Source organism: Petromyzon marinus, chromosome 59 (assembly GCF_048934315.1).
Source record: "Petromyzon marinus isolate PM22_M1 ecotype Great Lakes invasive population chromosome 59, UKy_Petmar_22M1.pri1.0, whole genome shotgun sequence".
NCBI classification, from domain to species: domain Eukaryota; kingdom Metazoa; phylum Chordata; class Hyperoartia; order Petromyzontiformes; family Petromyzontidae; genus Petromyzon; species Petromyzon marinus.
In genome coordinates this window covers 21301348-21320572 of record NC_133725.1, presented here as the reverse complement: position 1 = coordinate 21320572, position 19225 = coordinate 21301348, and the positions used below count along the sequence as shown (strand labels likewise).

The following is a 19225-nucleotide window of genomic DNA, read 5'->3' as shown; positions in this document are numbered from 1 at the left end:
AGGAGGACGAGCTGAGGTGAGAGGACGAGTCGAGGGGTGAGGAGGACGAGGTAAAAGGTGAGGCAGACGAGGGGTGAGGAGGACGATGGGTGAGAAAGATGAGGCGAGGGGTGAGGAGGACGAGGGGTGAGGAGGATGAGGGGTGAGAAGGACGAGTTGAGGGGTGAGGAGGATGAGGTGAGGGGTGAGGAAGACGAGCTGAGGGGTGAGGAGTACGCGGGGTGAGGAGGACGAGCTGAGGGGTAAAGCGGATGAGGTGAGGGGTGAGGAAGACGAGGTGATGGGTGAGGATGAGGTGAGGGGTGTGGACGAGGTGAAAGGTCAAGCGGACGACGTGAGGGGTGAGGACGAGGTGAGGAAGACGAGCTGAGGGGTGAGGAGGACGAGGTGAGGAGGACGAGGGGTGAAGAGGACGAGGGGTGAAGAGGACGAGCTGAGGAGGACGAGGTGAGGGGTGAGGAGGACGAGGTGAGGGTGAGGAGGATGAGCTGAGGGGTAAAGATGACGAGGCAAGGGGTGAGGAGGACGAGGCGAGGACGAGGTGAGGGGTGAGGAGGACGAAGTGAGGGTGAGGAGGATGAGCTGAGGGGTAAAGATGACGAGGGAAGGGGTGAGGAGGACGAGGCGAGGACGAGGCGAGGGGTGAGGAGAACGAGGGGTGAGGAGGACGAGGCGAGGGGTGAGAACGAGGGTTGAGGAGGACGAGGCGATGGGTGAGGAGGACGAGGTGATGGGTGAGGACGAGGTGAGGAGAGCGAGGGGTTAGAGAAGGACGAGGTGAGGGTGAGGAGGATGAGCTGAGGGGTAAAGATGACGAGGCAAGGGGTGAGGACGAGGCGAGGACGAGGTGAGGGGTGAGGAGGACAAAGTGAGGGCGAGGTGAGGGGTGAGGAATACGAGCTGAGGGATGAGAAGGACGAGGTGAGGGGTGAGGAGGACGAGGGGTGAGGAGGACGAGGCGAGGGGTGAGGAGGAGGCGAGGGGTGAGAACGAGGGTTGAGGAGGACGAGGCAATGGGTGAGGAGGACGAGGTGATGGGTGAGGAGGACGAGGTGATGGGTGAGGACGAGGTGAGGAAAGCGAGGGGTTAGAGAAGGACGAGGTGAGGGTGAGGAGGATGAGCTAAGGGGTAAAGATGACGAGGCAAGGGGTAAAGATGACGAGGCGAGGACGAGGTGAGGGGTGAGGAGGACGAAGTGAGGGCGAGGTGAGGGGTGAGGAATACGAGCTGAGGGATGAGAAGGACGAGGTGAGGGGTGAGGAGGACGAGGCGACCCGAGCTCGATTCCCGCTTACAGCCACCATCACCACTGCGTCCTGGATCTCGAGAGGTCGGTTCAGCCTTAAATTAGTATCTGGTACGATGTGTACACATCGCAACTCGGGAGAAAAAGGCAGCTGAGGGTGGTCCCGGCCACCCACACAGAACATGTGTGAAACCCAGAGATTATGCGTGAAACACGTGCAGATCATTAGAAAAACAGGCAAATATCTTGTGTGATATCAAATATGGATCATGCGTAAAACACATACCGATCATACGCAAAAAACACACTCAGGAAAACACACTCATATGCTGCTGTAGGATACGTTGGTTCAGCAGATGTACAGGGTGATGGATTACAATGTTAAGTTTTTTTTTTTAAATGGCGATGAAGAATATTGTCCATTCATTTGCAGTCCAGCCGTACACTCATTCATTCACGTGCTATCTTTTCGTCTATGCATCGGTCAATCCGCAAGTCAATTATGCAAGAGGACTCAGTCCCCCCCTGCCCCGCCCCCCTCTGCAAGTAGTAGCAGCTCCCTGCACCACCCAGCTAACCCCACACTGCATGCCGCGTTCTGCGCGATGCCTCAAGTTCAAGGTCGTGTGGGTAACACATTACCGTGGTGATTATTTGAACAAAATAGTGACGCGGTTCAATTTTCAAGTGCGACTTCGCGTTTAAAGTCAATGTTATAAAATATATATTTGATGGAAGCAGGTTCGTAAGTGCAGGTGTTTGTAAGTTGAGGACTGCCTATATATACACTTATTTTTCACACAGATGTGTATATGCGCACTGGGTTACTGAGCATCCTCTGTTTAGGGACTGTACCACATTACAATCCACCATCCCACCTCTAGTAAAAGTACCTACTACTACTAGAACATCTGCTCCCCTCTGCTACGTGCATCTCCATCCCCTCCCTATTTTTGGTTGGGAAGCAATTATAATCGAACATTTTAAAGTAGCTTTTGGGTTAATTAATCCATATATCTGGGCTTTTATAGGTGTTATCTTGGGTTGTATGGATGGTGGTCACCCATCCAAGTACCATCAAAGTTCAACCCTGCTTTTCTTCCAAGATCTTATAATATTGGGTGCATTCCGGGTCATTTGGTCATAGGTGGTGTGGTGTATGGACATCTGTGAAAAAGAGTTTCATAGCTTATCAGATTCCTTCATTTAAAATAAAGATACTGGTTCTGTATGTGTTTGTTGGATTTGTATGTTCTTTAACAACTGCACGCAGTCGTTAAAATGCTTAGCCATGTCCTTCTGCTGCCGTTTGTCCGTGGCCCATGCAGCTCATCGAAAAGAATGAGCACCTGGGATCCCTGCAGGTGGGGATTTTGGGTTACCAGCGTGTGGTGGCAGAGCTGCACGCTGAGCTGGCGCCATGCCAAGAAAACCTGCAAAGCATTCACTCTCAGCTCCAGGATCTGCAAGTGCTGCACCAGCAGAGTGAGGCGAAGGTGAGCAAGTGCTGTTAGCGAGCACCTATGAAGTCCGGCATGGCACAAACGCACATATATACAGCAATACCATTATTTACGCCCTCCCGTTGTACGTACTTTCACTATTAACGTACTCAAGTCATTGATAGCCAATCGCATGTTATGTACTGTGGTACCTTGCCATGGCGTACTTGAGATTTACGAACTTTACTATAAAGACCCAAATAGTTTACGCTGGATGGCGACAGTAAGGCACCAGATGACGCCCAAGCGTTTGCATCTCTGACTACAGTAGTCACTTTCATGTGTACATGTGTAGTGACTAACTCAGAGACAGTAAGACTTTTAGGCGCTTCTTTTATTTAACGAGCACCATTGGGATAATACAGACACCCTACGTGGGTACACACTATTACCGTTGCTTGCCTATACAAAACACTAACCATCTAACACTGACAGCACTGAACGGAGACGGCGAACACCTATCTAGCAGCGTAATATCGAGTGAAGACGGCAGCGACGATGGCGACGAGACGACAGCGACGAGACGACAACGACGATGACGAGATGGTGACGACGACTATCTTATATATACGAACAGCACGACGAGGATCCCACTTCCAGCAACAGCCACAAGGTCCCTCACAGGGGCCCTTCTTATACTCTCAGCGTAGCCTCGCTCCGCCACGGCCACGCCCCTTCTCTGGAACCTACTAGCGGGTTCCCGATGGCCCCCCCTCTGTGACCTTTCCCCTAGATGTCCCCCTCTCGTGTCTATCGTGGCCTGCTGACGTGGGTACTACCATACACCGCAGTTACCCTTTTTTACCAGCAGCCAGCGCTATGCCACTACACATACTCTATCAATATTTTTTCCCCACATACCGGATTTATGGTGAATATTTTTCAAGTGTAAACTAATTTTACATGATAAACAACTAATAATACACACAGTATAATAGACAAATATATCAATAATATGGCAGTCCTCGACTTACGAACGCATTTAGTTCCTGAGGCCCATGCATAAGTCGGAACGGTTCGTAATTCGGAATACAATATTGTGCGATATTTAAATTCCCATATTGTCAGTGTTATCAAATGTGTTAAGGTTCAACAAAAGAGTCAAGCATTGTTAAACTCGTAAATAAGAAATCATGTACATTTGCATTAACACTAAAATTATAGTGTATCGTAAGTAATACATAAAATGTAGTAAAAATATTTTTTTCATTTTCACTCACCGCTTTCAAATCACAAGCGTGCTCACCGCTACACTTGTAGCTTAATAGGCTGTTGGGGCACGTGCTGTTAGCGATAGCCTATGAAAGCCAGCACGGCATGCGAGGGGTTGTGTGCCAGCACCACACCCAGCTGCATTTGTGTCCCGAGTGGTGATGTTTATACAGCGCGCTAGGTGCTCATTTGAGGCCGAGTTGACCTACGGGAGGCCCAGGAATGGTTCAGATAATCGTCACTGGTGTTGGCCGTGACTTGGAATTGAACTTGGGTCGGTGGGTTTGTAGCGCAGCGCGTGAACTGCAACACTACCGCTCCCCACACAATCACTTTCACATATACGCACATGTGCGCGTGCACGAGGCTGACTCATGACATCTCGTGGAGGATCGCAGCACTGAACAAAATAGTTCTGTGGTTCAGTTTGGAAGTGCAAGTTCGCGTTTTAAAGTCAATGGTAACCAAAAATTAATACAGTTCATAGAAACAGATTCGGAAGTCGGGTATCCGTAAGTCGGGTCTCCGTAAGTATGGTGTTCCTAAGTCGAGGACTGTATGTATACACTTATTTTTCACACTGAAGGTTGTACAGAATGGATGCGCACTAGGTTACTGAGCATTCTCTGTTTAAGGACTGTACCACGTTACGATCCACCATCCCACCTCTAGTAGAAGTACCTACGACTTCTAGACCATCTGCTCCCCTCTGCTACATGCATCTCCATCCCCTCCCTCTTTTTGGTTGGGAAGCGATCTTAATCTATTATTTTAATCCAGATTTTGGGTTAATTAATTCCTAAAAAATGTTTAACATAAAACTTTCGTGACTGCAGGAATTCATATTCTTGATTCTTTCGGTAAAGTCACGTACTTTTTTTAATAATATAAAAAAAACCCACGACGTTTCGATTGCAACACAAGCGGTCTTCATCATGCTTTTATAGGTGTTATCTTGGTTTGTATTGATGGTGGTTGCCCATCCAAGCACTTGAGGTTCAACCATGCTTTTCTTCCAAGATCTGAGATGATTGGATGCATTTCGGTTTATTTGGTCAAAGGTGGTGTATGGACATCTGTGTAAAAGAGCTTCGTAGCTCATTACATTACTCAATTATAAATGAAGATCCTGGTTGTGTGTGTCATTATACCTGTATGTTCTGCAATAACCTCACGCAGTCGTTAAAATGCTTTCCTGTGTCCCTCTGCCGCCATTTGCCCGTGGCCCACGCAGTTCATTGACAGGAATTGGCAACTGGAATCTCTGCAGGCAGAGATTCAGTGGTATCAACGTGTAGTGGCAGAGCTGCACGCTGAGCTGGCGCCCTACCGCGATAACGAGCAGAGTGAACACTCGGAGCAGCAGCGTCTGCAGAGCGAGGTGGAGGTGAGTGCACAGCACTCGCGCATCGCACACACACACACGTATATAATTTGCGTTTAACGTAAATAATAGATTCATGCACACACGATTCAGTGTATTATGATAATGATGAGCTGGTCTAACCATCACGTTAAGCCGTCATGGTCCCCGTTTACAAATACAGATTATCTATCTATAGACAATTTCATTATTGCTGGACACAGTGATAACGATGAGAATGATTTAGCACCTTTCTGTACACCGGGGCATCTCAGAGCGCTTTACATCACATCTCATCTCAACACGTGTGAAAGGGCACCCCCAAAGACAGATGTCCCTGTGGGCACAAGGTGACTCAGCACCTGGTGTGCAATTGGCATTTGTCTGCCAAGTACTGAGTTGTGTGTAGTGTCTAATGGGTCAGTATGTCCACAGCTTGTCACGGTTGAGGAGGAAGAGTAGCCTCATGCAGAAGCTGCACGTGGCACGGCAGGCATGAAGGAAGCTGTGGAACAACTCGAGGAGCTGCTTGGCCTCGTCTGGCAACCCTGGTCAGCTGGTTCAGAACTGGAGGAGGAGAAGCAGCTGTTGTGAATCCCTGCAACAGCCGTCCCTGTGAGCTGCCCCTCACTACAGAGAGCTCCATGGAGAGCATGGCGATGATCACACCCACTCACCCACCCACCCAATCACCCACCGACCCACTCACCCTGTAACTCACTTACTCACCCTCATAACTTACCCAATCATTTACCCAGTCATCCACCCATCCACTCAATCACCCACTCACTCATCCACCCATCCACTCACTAACTCACTCACCAACCCACTCATCCACCAACCCCACACCCACTCACCCACTTATTAACACAGGCATTCATTCACTAACTCAACCACTAACTCACCCACCCACCAACTCACCCACAAACTCACTAACCAACCCAACCACCCACTCATTCACTTAACAAACCACCTACTCACTCAAGAACCAACCCACTCACCACCCACTCACCTACTACCAACGCAACCTCTCACTCACTCACCCACCCATTCACTCACTGACGTATCCACTCAATAACTAACTCATCCCAACCACTCCTTCACGCACCCACCAACCGATTAACCACCCACTCACTCACCCACTCACCCTCTCACTTGCCAACACACTCACCCAATCAATCACCCACCCATCCACTCACTCACTAACCTACCCACGCACCGTTTCACCCACTCACTCACCCATCAACTCACTCAACAACCCATCCACTCACTCAAAAACCCACCCATGAACTCAACCATCCACCGAGCCACCAGCACAGACTCACCCAGTCACCGACTCCATCACCCACAGACTAACAGACAAATTAACTCAAACACCCACTAACTCACCCACTGAATCACCAATCCACTCAACCACTCACTCAATCTCTAACCCATCCACTCACTCGTGCACTCACCCACCCACTCACCAATCCACTCACTAACTCACCCACTCACTCATTCATTCACCCCACTCAATCAACAACCCATCCACTCTGTCTCACTATTGCATCTTCACTATCGCATCCACTAAGTCGCCTGTCACTAACGAACCCACGCACGTAGTCACCCAGTGAACAACCCACCCACTCACCCATTACCCAGGCTACCACTCCACTACTCCCCCACCCACCTAGTCACTCCTGACCCACCCACAAACCCACTCACCTACCCCCCAACCCACTCACCTACCCGCCAACCCACTCACCTACCCGCCAACCCGCTCACCTACCCCCCAACCCACTCACCTACCCCCCAACCCACTCCCTGCCAACCCACTAACCCACCCGCCAACCCCCTCACCCACCCGCCAACCCACTCCCCTTCCCGCCAACCCACTAACCCATCCACAAACCCACTCACACACCCACCAACCAATTCACCCACCCAATAACCCACCCAACTACTCACTCACATACCCACCCACTCATTCAGCCACACTCACGCATAAACTCACCGACTCAACCTCCCACACTCACCCACCCATCCATTCTGCCAGTGGGGGGGGAGGGGGGGGGTGTGATGGCACGTGGCCCCCCCAATGATCCGACCAAAATCCCTAATTTCGATCGGATCATTGGGGTTTATTAGTAATAAATCGGCATTTTGCGACCCCTACTGCCACTGTGTAGCATATTATTACGTGCCAGGAACTCTATGAGATGATAGGATAATAGTCTGAGTCCATAATTGGCAATAAGTAACGGCAAAGCAGTTATAAGTGACTCACAGAATTGTGCGAAGTTGCGCATAGTACACAACTTCCCTCAAGGCATTCACCTTTAGTGAGCGCGATGCCGATCACACAACACGTTCGAATCCGACCCTCGATCGATGGCTGCGCCATCGCTGGACACGCGTCGAATAAAAAGCAAGGGACAAGTTCTTACTTACTAACAACTCCTATGATTTTTCATTGCTGGAGGGGTTTCCCCCCTACCTGAAAATCCTGGCTCTGCCATTGCACCCGCCCAATCACAAACCCATCCTGTCATCCAACCACACCCACAAATCACTCACTCATTCACTCACCCCTCCGCTCACCCACTCAATCTCTAACCCACCCACTAGCTTACCCACTTACTCAATCTCTAACCTGCCCGCCCACCCACAAACTCACCCATCCTGACGCACTCATCAAGCAACCCACTCAATCTTGTACCCACGAGCTCACTCACCCACCCACCCACTCACCCACCCACACACTTATGCACAGACTCACTCACCCACCCACTCACTCACCCACCCACTCATTCAGTTACACACCAACACATTAACTCATCCACTCAACATACCACACTCACACACTCATTCAACAATCCATCCATCCTCTCATTCAGCCACTGACTCACCCATTCACTCACACCCTCAACCTCCCACACTCATCCACTCACCCACCCTCCCACTAAGTCAACCACATACACCTACTCACCACCCACTCACCCATTACCCATGCAACAACTCACCCGCTTGCCCACCCACTCACTCATCCACCCATCCACTCACTCACTCGGTCAACCACCCATTCACTCACCCAGCCATTCCATCCATTCACTAACCCACGAACTGACCGACCCCTTCACTCACCAAACCCCTCACTCACCCAAACCCTCACTCATCCACACACTCACCCACTCAACCCCCCACATTCACCCACCCACTCACCAACCCACCCTCTCATCCAGCTATTCAATTACCCATCCCCACTCACTCCTTCAACATTGCACACTCATCCAATCACCCACCCACTAACTCAAACACCCTCACACTTACCAATGCACTCACCCACTCACTCACTCATCCATCCACTCAATCACCCACGCACCACATCACTGACCCAACCCATCAACTCATGAACCCACCCATTATTCAGAAACTCACCCAGGCACTGACCTACTCACCCACGACGCACTACACACGTAACTACTCACCCATTCTCCCACCAACTGACTCAATTTCTCACCCACCCACCCGCTTGACTCACTTACTCAATCACTCTCCCACTCACTCACCCAGTCATCCACCCATCCAGTCACTCACTCAGCCACACAACTCACTCACTTAATGACTCACCCACCCACTAGCGCTCCTACTAACTCATTCACCCACCCCTCACTCACCTAACCACTCACTCCCTTCAAGCTCCCACACTGCTCGCATTAGCCACCGACTTAATCAACCACAAATATCCACACACTCACCCGTCCACTCACCCACTCAATCACACAACCACCCACTCCGTCACACAACCACCCACTCAATCTCTAACCCACCCACTCACTCACCAACCCCCACACCCACCTACTCATCCACCCACGTATTAACAGGCATTCGTTCACTCTCTCACCCACGAACTCACCTTCTCACCCACCCACAAAGTCACGAACCAACCCAACCACCCACTCACTCACTCAACATCCCATCCACTCACTCAACAATCCACTCACTCAAATACCTACCCACGCACTCACAAACTCACCGTATCATCCAACCACTAACTCACCCATCCCCTCACCCACTCATGCACTAACTCACTATCGCATCCACTAACTCTCCTGCCACGAACTCATCCACCCACATACTCACCCAGTCACTCACCCACTACTGAGGCTACAACTCCACTACACCCACTCACTCACTCGCCCACCCACCAACCCACTCACCTATTCGCCAACCCACTCACCTACCCGCCAACCCACTCATCTACCCGCCAACCCACTCACTTATCCGTCAACCCACTCACCTATCCGCCAACCCACTCACCTACCCGGCAACCCACTCATCTACCTGCCAACCCACTCACCTACCAGCCAAACCACTCACCTACCAGCCAACCCACTCACCTACCAGCAAACCCACTCACCTACCCGCCAACCCACTCAGCAACCACTCGCGCATAAACTCACTCACTGAACCTCCCACATTCACCCACCCACTAACCAACCCACCCTCTCATCCAACCATTGAATCACCCATCGACTCATCCCTTCAACCTCGCACAGTCATCCAATCACCCACCCACTAACTCAAACACCCATTCACTCACCCATCCCTCCACTCACCTACTCAATCACATAACCACCAACTCAATCTCTAACCCAAACACTCACCAACTCACCCATCTTCTTATTCACTCAATCTTGTACCCATTAACTCTAATCACTCACCCACATTCCCATTCACTAACTCACTCACCAACACTCACACACCAACTCAGCCAGCCACGACCCACTACCCACGTAACCACTCACCCACCCAAGCATTAAATCACCCATCCACTCACCTTTTCAACCTCCCACTCATCCAATCACCCACCCACTAACTCAAACACAAACATCCATTCACTCACCCACCCACCTGCTCACTCACCCACGCACCAAACCACCCATGCACCAAACCACCCACCCACCCAATCACTCACCCACACACCTTTTCACCCAGCCACCCTCTCAAACCCGTACCCACTAACACACCCACTGACCTACCCTCACCCACCCACTCATGAACTCACCCATCCAATTATTAACCCACCCACTAACCCACTAACTCACCCACTAATTCACCAACCCGACCACTCACCAACACGGCCTAAATATAAATTATGTTTGTTTTACCAGGCAAGGCCCACTGAGATATATGGATTGTTTTCAGAAGCAACTTCGCCACAAATGATAGCTCAACAGAGTGGCTTATCACGTATACATTTATAGCAGCCAACTCCTCTAAATGCATGTTTCTAAATGTGGAATCGAACCCACAACATCCTGTATACCCGGCGAGGTAGTTAACATCTTGCCACCATGACACTCCATTCTCTGACTCTCCCACCCACGAAACCACACACTCAAACACCGACCCACTAACTCAACCATCCATTAATTCAACCACCGAGCCTTGCACACACTCACTCACCCAGCCACGCACTCGCCAAGCCACGCACTCAATCTCTAATCCACACTCACTCACCAAGCCTCTCACCTACTACCCATCGAACGTCGCACCCACTCATCCACGCACCCACCCACAAAACCGCCCATCTACACACCAAATAAAAATGTAGCTTTTTTTTACTTTACTAGGTAAGGCCCATGCTATATACATCTTTTTCAGAAACAAGCAGAGTACAAATGATTGCTCAATGGAATGGCTTTTCACATAGAACGTTATAGCAGTCAAAGTCTATAAATGCATGTTTCTAAATGTGGAGGGGCAACCTGGAGTACCCAGAGAAAATTCCATGCAACCACGGGGGAGAACGTGCAAACTCTAGATATACAGGCGAGGTTCATAAAATTTTGCCACCTTGACATTCCACTCTTTAACTCAACCACCCACTCAAACACCCACCCACCCACACACAAACCACTTGTAGAGTAAAATGGGGACGTGACGTCATGTGTGCCGTCTAGTGCGATGACGTCACGGAACGTGGCATCATGCGCGCTGGGCGGCTCGATGACGTCATGTCTCCTCTAGTATTTAAGGGGGACCCCGTGACGAAAGCGGGATCACTGTGGGAACGGGTAGAGTGAGAAGGGTGGAGAGGGAACCAGGGGTAGAGAGGGATCGACGAAGAGTCAGGAGTGAAGCCGGTGGTAGCCGTAGGAGGTGCTGCTCTTCCCGGTCGGTGGGGTTGGCAAGTTCCCCCATCCGACTCGAGGGAGAGAGACCGGAGCTAGCCGGGCTGGACCAGGACTTAGTGTAGGACCCCTAACCCCTGGGAAGTTGTCACACCCTTTGTGTTATTGTAATATACTTAATAAACCTTTGGCGAAAGCCCTTACCCTCAAGCCGTCTCCGAGTCGTCGTCGGGAACTCAACACACTAACCAAATCAATCTCTAACTGACTGACTCACCCACACACCCACAAACTAATTCACCAACCCACTTACCAGCCCACCCACTCCCTAACTCAACAACCCACTCACTCAACAATCCACTCACCCACCAGGTCACCTATTCACTCCCTCACACACCCACCCATCCACCAACTCAATGTCTAACTCACACACTCACCCACCCAACCAATCACAAACTCACCCAGCCACTCACCCTGCCACAAAATCAATCTCTAACCCACGCACTCAACATTCCACCTACTCACTAATCCAAACTGACTAAATTCAACTATTTTTTAAGTTACCAGGTAAGACCCACAGAGCTATATAAAATATTTTTCCAAAGTAACCTGGCCACAAATGAGAGCTTCACTAAGTGGCCTATCACACAGTAATGTATAGCAGCCAAATCCGATAAATGAATGTTTCTAAATGTGGAGTCGAAATCCACGTGACCATAGAGCACATGCAAACCCCAAATATACAAGCATCAGGGTTGGGATGGAACCTACGAACTCCAAAATACCAGGCGACGTAGCTAACATCTCGCCACAGTGGCGTACAATTCTCGAACTCACCCACTCAACTACTAAAGCCACCCACCAACCCACTCACAAACCCACTCACCCTGCCATGCACTCAATTTCTAATCAACGCACTCACGCACACACCCACTCACTCACTCAACCACTCATCCACGCACCAACCTACACATGCACTCACTAACTCACTCACCCACCCACCCACCCAACCTACCCACCCACTCACCCCACCCACTCACTCAGTGACCAACTCACGATCCAACCCACCCACTCACACTGTGACTCACTCAATCTCCCAACAACTCACCCAGCCCCTCACCTACTTACTTAACCACCCATTCACTCACCGACCAACGCACTCACCGCCCACTCACCCAACTGTAAACTATAATTTAACTATTTTAATTTTACCAGGAAAGGCCCACGGAGCTATATAGATTTTTTTCATAAGCGACGCGGCCACAAATGACTGCTCAAATAAGTCAGTGAGTGCGTGTGTAGGTGGGTGCGTGGATGAGTGGTTGAGCGAGTGAGTGGGTGTGTGCATGAGTGCGTTGATTAAAAATTGAGTGCATGGTAGGGTGAGCGGGTTTGTGAGTGGGTTGGTGGGTGGCTTTAGTAGTTGAGTGGGTGAGTTCCAGAACAGCCAAAACCTCGAAATGCATGTTTCTAAATATGGAGAGAAAACCCGGAGGACTCGGAGAAAAATCCATGCAACCACAAGAACATGCACACTCCAAATATACAGGCGTCATAATCGAGATCGAACCCACAACCTCCTGTACAAAAGGCGAGGTAGTTAATATGTCACCACCATGGCGCTCCACTTTCTTGACTCAGTCACCCACTCACCCACCCATTCAGCCACCTACCCACTCAGAAACACCCACCCACTCAAAAACCCGCACGTTGCCACCAACTCAACCACTTACCGACACATCCACTTACACACCCACCCATCCACCCACTCAATCTCTAACTCGCACACTCACCAGTCCACCCGCTCACGCAGCTACTTACCTACTCACCCACTCACCCTGCCACCCACTCACCCTGCCGCCCACTCAACCTCTAACCGACCTACCGACCCAACCAGCCACCCACCCCCTAAACTAAACTACTTTTTATTTCACCAGGTATGGCTCATTGAGCTATATAGACCCTTTTCAGAATCGGCCTGGCTACAAATGATAGATAAACTAAGTGGCTTATCACATACATTTATTGCAGCCAAATCCTCAAAAGGCATGTTGATTCTAAATGCAGCGGAAAGGACCCGGAGCAAAATCCACATGACCAGGGGGAGAACATGCAAACTCCAAATATACAGGCGGCAGGATCGCAATCGAATCCACAACCTCATGTAGACTAGGCGAGGTAGTGAACATTTCACCACCGTAGCGCCCCACTCTTTGACTCACCCAATCACTCACAAGCTCACTTACCCACTCAACCTCCCACATTAACTTACCCACCCAGCAGTCACTCACCCATTCACTCACTCACCTACTTTCTGACCCCATTCAGTCAACAACTCACCGACCCACCCAACCACTCACTTAGTTAACCACTTGCTCACCCACCCACTCACCCTATGACCCACTTAATCTCTAAATCACTCACTCACTAAACTACACACTCACCCACCAACATACTAACTCAAACACTCACCAACGAACTCACTCACCCAACCACGAACTGACCCACTCACTCACCCACAAACTCGCGAACCAAAAACACACATACCCAACCCATCACTCACCCAACCCCTCACTCACCGACTTACTCAATCATCCATCCAGACACTCACCCACTGACCGACCCACCAACTCATTAACTCACCCAGGACTCACTCACTCTGCCACCCATTCAATTTCTAACCCACCCACACACCTACTCCCTCAGCCACTCACCTCTTCACACACTCACCCACTACCCACGTAATTATTCACCCACCCACTAACTCAACCACCCACTAACGCAACCACTGACCCACTCAAACTCATCCACTCAAAAAGCCACCCACTAAAATATCTAAACCACACTCATGCAACCACCCACCCACTCACCCTCACACTTACCAATGCACTTTCCCACTCACTCACCCATCAACTCACTAACCCACCCATTAATTCAGGAACTCACCGAGCCACTGACCTACTCACCCAAGACGCACTACCCACGGAACCACCCACCCACCAACTGACTCAATTTCTCACCCACTCACTCACCCACCCACTAGTGCTCCCACTAACTAATTCATTCATCTACTCAATCACCCACCCCTCACTCACCTAACCATTCACTGCTTCAAGCTCCCATACTGACCAAATCACCCACCGACTAAATCACCCACAAATATCCACTCACTCACCACCCACTCACCCACTACTCACACAACCACTCACCAACTCATTCACTTGCTCACCCACGCATTCACTCACCCCACTCACTCACCAACCATCCACTCACTCACCCACTCACTGAACCACCCCTTCACTTACCCACCCCCTCCATACTTAACCGCAATAACTCACCCACTCAACCTCTCACATCCATCCACTCACTCACCAACCCAACCTTCCACGGTCATCCAATCTCGTACTCACTAACTCAATCACTCACCAACGCACTCACCGTCTCACTCATCCATTCCCTCATCCATCCACTCACTCACCCATTCACCAAATCAATCACGCACAAATTAACTCACCAATTCAACCAGCCACTGAGCTACTCACCCACGAGCCACGTAACCACTCACCCACCCTCCCTCCCACTGAATCTCTAACCTACCCACTCACACATCAACTAACCCACCCATCATCATCTCACTAACCCACCCATCATCTCACCCACTCACCCAGCCACCCACTCAATCTCGCACCCACCAATTCAATCACTCACCCCCCATCCAAGCATTCAATCACCCATTCACTCACCATTTAAATCTCCCACTCATCAAATTACCCTCCCACTCATCCAATCACCCACCCACTCATCCAATCACCCACCCACTAACTCAAACATAAACATCTATTAACTCACCCAATCCTCCGCTCACCTACTCAATCCCATAACCACCAACTCAATATCTAACTCAAACACTCACCAACGAACTCTCAACCTCCCACACTCATGCACTCACCCACCTAACCAGTAACTCAACCACACAAATTCACTAATTCACCCCTTTGCTCAGCCAATCAATCACACAACCACCCACTCAATCTATAACCCATCCACTCACTCAACGACCCATCTTCTCACCCACTCAGCCAACCACCCACTCAACCACACACTAACTGATCAATCCACTCATTCACCCACCCACCAACTCACCCCCCTCACTCATGCAACCCCTCACCTCCACCCACCCAACCTCCCACTCTCACCCTACTACTCAATCACCCACTCAATTTACAAACTCAATCACCGACTCCATCACCCATCCACCCATACTGACCCACCCCCTAACTCACCCGCACACCCACTCACCCACCCAATAATTCACCCACTCAACTCACCCACCCCTTCACTCATTCACACACCCACTTAACTTCCCACGCTCACCCACCCATACAACCATTAAATTACACATCCACTCACCCCCTCAACCTCCCACAATCATCCACTCACCCACCCACTAACTCATCCACACACACACTCACTAAACCATAAACACTCATTCACCTACCCCTCTGTTCAGCCATTCAATCACACGATGATTGATTAAATCACTAACCCGCCCACTCGCTCCCCCACTCACTCCCCCACCCACTTATGCACTCCCCAACCCACTCATCCTCTCACTTACCCACCAATGCACGCACTCACTGACTCACCGAGCCATTTACACAATTAACAATGCACTTACCAAATCACCCACGCATCCACTCACCCACTCAAACTCCCCCACCCACTCACCATCCGTCTCACTCACCCACTCGACCCCCCTCACTCACCCACTCGACCTCCCACACTCACCCACCTACTCACCAACCCACTCTCTCATCCAACCATTCATTCACCCCCTCAACCTCCCACATTCACCCACTCGGCCACCTACCAACTAACTCAACCACATACACCCGCTCACTCAACATTACCCACTCACCCTCTACCCACGCAATCAATCAATGCCTCCTTCACTCACCCAACCTGTCGCTCACCCAACCCCTTAGCCACCTACCTCCGTCTCAAGCCTCGTGCAGTCCAAGCTCCAGGAGGGCCTCTTCCTCCTCGAACCCGCCGAGGTTGGGTACCGTGTACGTGCCCTCGTGGCCACGCACGCTCACGCGCACACGGGGTCGCGTGTTTGTTCTCGCCACGCGAACCTCGGCCGTTATCTCCCACCCGAGTCCCCGTCCACTGGGGCCCCATTAGGGTCCCCGTCGGGGGGAACAATGAGGTGTCCATCCGCTGTGTCTCCTCCCCTCTCGACCCCGCTAGGACCCCCTGCGCCGCTCACGATATCCCCCCAGGAGGACCCTGTCCCTCCTGTTTCCATCTCGCGGGGTCGCCTCTCCGCACTCCCGCGCTTCAGCAGGCTCAGTGCTTGCACCACCATGCGGCGATCCTCTAAACCTGCGGAGGTGGACGAGGGTGGGGGGGATCATCATCGTCAGCAGCAAATGCAGCATCATTATTATTATAAGCAGCTACAGCAAGTCGCAGCATCATAATCATCATCTGAATTACCACCACCAGCAGGAGCACTATCATCACCATCTTCAACTTGCCAAGCCATCATCATTACATCATCACCAGATTAATAGATCTCTACCATCACCATGCGTAAAGACATTAGCATTATATTCACTATCTCCTGCATATGCTAATCTCAACATAATTATCGTTAACATTATAACCAACATCATATCGATCAACGCACCGGTGTAAATTGTTCTAGTTGTATTCAATACAAATCAGTTAATATTTGCATCACTCGAACGTGCCACACCACTGCTCCACTCCCCACTGCCCTTCTCCATCCTCCCCCTTGCTCCTTGGCCCCTTACCATCTGCCAACTGCCCCCTTGCTGCCCGGGCTCGTGGGTACCCCCAGAGGATTTGTATTCAGCTGTAATATCGAGGCTAGAATACATTTCCACGTGATAAGCCACTTAGTTGAGTTATCATTTGTGATAGCCAGGTCGCTTCAGAGAAACATCTATGTAGCTCAGTGAGCTTTACCGGGTAAAATACAAAATTGTTTAGTCTTTTTGTCTGATGGTAAGGTACCACGCAAACCACCACCATCATGACTGCTATCAGGCTCCGTAGAGCAGGGTGCGTGTTTGTTGTCATCGTCTACAAGAGCTACACGTGGCAAACCGGGGGTGCTGTCGCATGGCTCGGCGATTGCGCATTTGCAGAATTAATCTGGCAAGGGTCACATGATCAGAAAAGGGGCAGTCCAGCAACATAAACCCTTGCACTGTGCCGCTCCCCACACCTGCAACCAACCAGCGTGGTGAAGTATGGTCAAATACACCGCAACGATCCGCTAGGTTGTGGCGGTCCCCATACAGCAGCGGAATCGTGAAAGGGCCATAGCGTGGTCGCACATCCATCGTCCCACGTGATACCACCTGCGGGGCACGCCTCGCAACGCTCAGGTGAGCGTTACCTGCACTCGCTTCCTGCCGGATAGCTTCAACCACCTGCCAGCCATCGTATCCCGAGGGGAGGTCGGGTCGCTTCATTTTCTCGTCGCTCCACAATTGGAAGTTCCTGGCAAAGGTGCGCGAGGTGGATGAGCTGGAGTCCTGTCTGTGAGCGTGTGGGTTTAGCACGCTGCGCTACAATGAATCCGGCGACCCGAGCTCGATTCCCGCTTACAGCCACCATCACCAGTACGTCCTGGATCTCGAGAGGTCGGTTCAGCCTTAAATTAGTATCTGGTACGATGTGTACACATCGCAACTCGGGAGAAAAAGGCAGCTGAGGGTGGTCCCGGCCACCCACACAGAACATTTGTGAAACCCAGAGATTATGCGTGAAAAACGTGCAGATCATTAGAAAAACAGGCAAATATCTTGCGTGATATAAAATATGGATCATGCATAAAACACATACCGGTCATACGCAAGAAACACACACTCAGGCAATGTATGAAAACACACTCATATGCTGCTGTAGGATACGTTGGTTCAGCAGATGTACAGGGTGATGGATTACAATGTTAAGTTTTTTTAAAATGGCGATGAAGAATATTGTCCATTCATTTGCAGTCCAGCCGTACACTCATTCATTCACGTGCTATCTTTTCGTCTATGCATCGGTCAATCCGCAAGTCAATTATGCAAGAGGACTCAGTCCCCCCCTGCCCCGCCCCCCTCTGCAAGTAGTAGCAGCTCCCTGCACCACCCAGCTAACCCCACACTGCATGCCGCGTTCTGCGCGATGCCTCAAGTTCAAGGTCGTGTGGGTAACACATTACCGTGGTGATTATTTGAAATGTAACTTTTTATTTTACCAGGTAAGTGAGCCATATAGCTCTTTTTAAGAAGCGATCTGGTCACAAATGTTAGTTTTAACGGAGTGGCTCATCTTGTGGAAATTTATAGCAGTAAAATACTCTAAACCAGGGGTCTCAAACTCGCGGCCCGCAGGCCAATTGTGGCCCGCGGAACGACATTTTCTGGCCCACTATTTGACATCAACTTTTATTTATTTTTTAATTATTATATATTTTTTACCATAGCTCAGGCTCGTGCCAGCTTCCGGTGTTTGTTGACAAGTTAGCCAACGCGAATTAGCAACGTTAGTCACTTGGTTGAAACGTGATTCCGGAGTGACACCAAGTGGAAGGAAAATATATCCTGTCACTCAGTGCAAGGTACAGAGGACTTAGGAAGTGGGCGGACTCAACAAGTGTAATCAGTGACCTAATAAAGACAACAGAGTGTTGCAATAGGAAAGGGAAAATAATTACATGGATAGCAAATAGCATGAGATGGGTGGCAAGAAAAAAAG

The 19225-nt window shown here is 50.4% G+C and overlaps 1 long non-coding RNA gene across 2 annotated transcripts; it reads right to left on the bottom strand.

Moving 5' to 3' along the window:
- Positions 1 to 3065: 3065 nt before the first annotated feature.
- Positions 3066 to 18107, bottom strand: LOC142905949 (uncharacterized). Of its 2 annotated transcripts, XR_012929975.1 has the most exons (3): positions 17877 to 18107; positions 16437 to 16831; positions 3066 to 5891 (listed from the first exon to the last, which is right to left on the bottom strand). It is a non-coding gene; the product is annotated as an uncharacterized LOC142905949 (long non-coding RNA). The 2 variants fall into 2 exon arrangements; XR_012929974.1 differs by having other exon boundaries at positions 16437 to 18107.
- Between the last annotated feature and the right edge of the window lie 1118 nt (positions 18108 to 19225).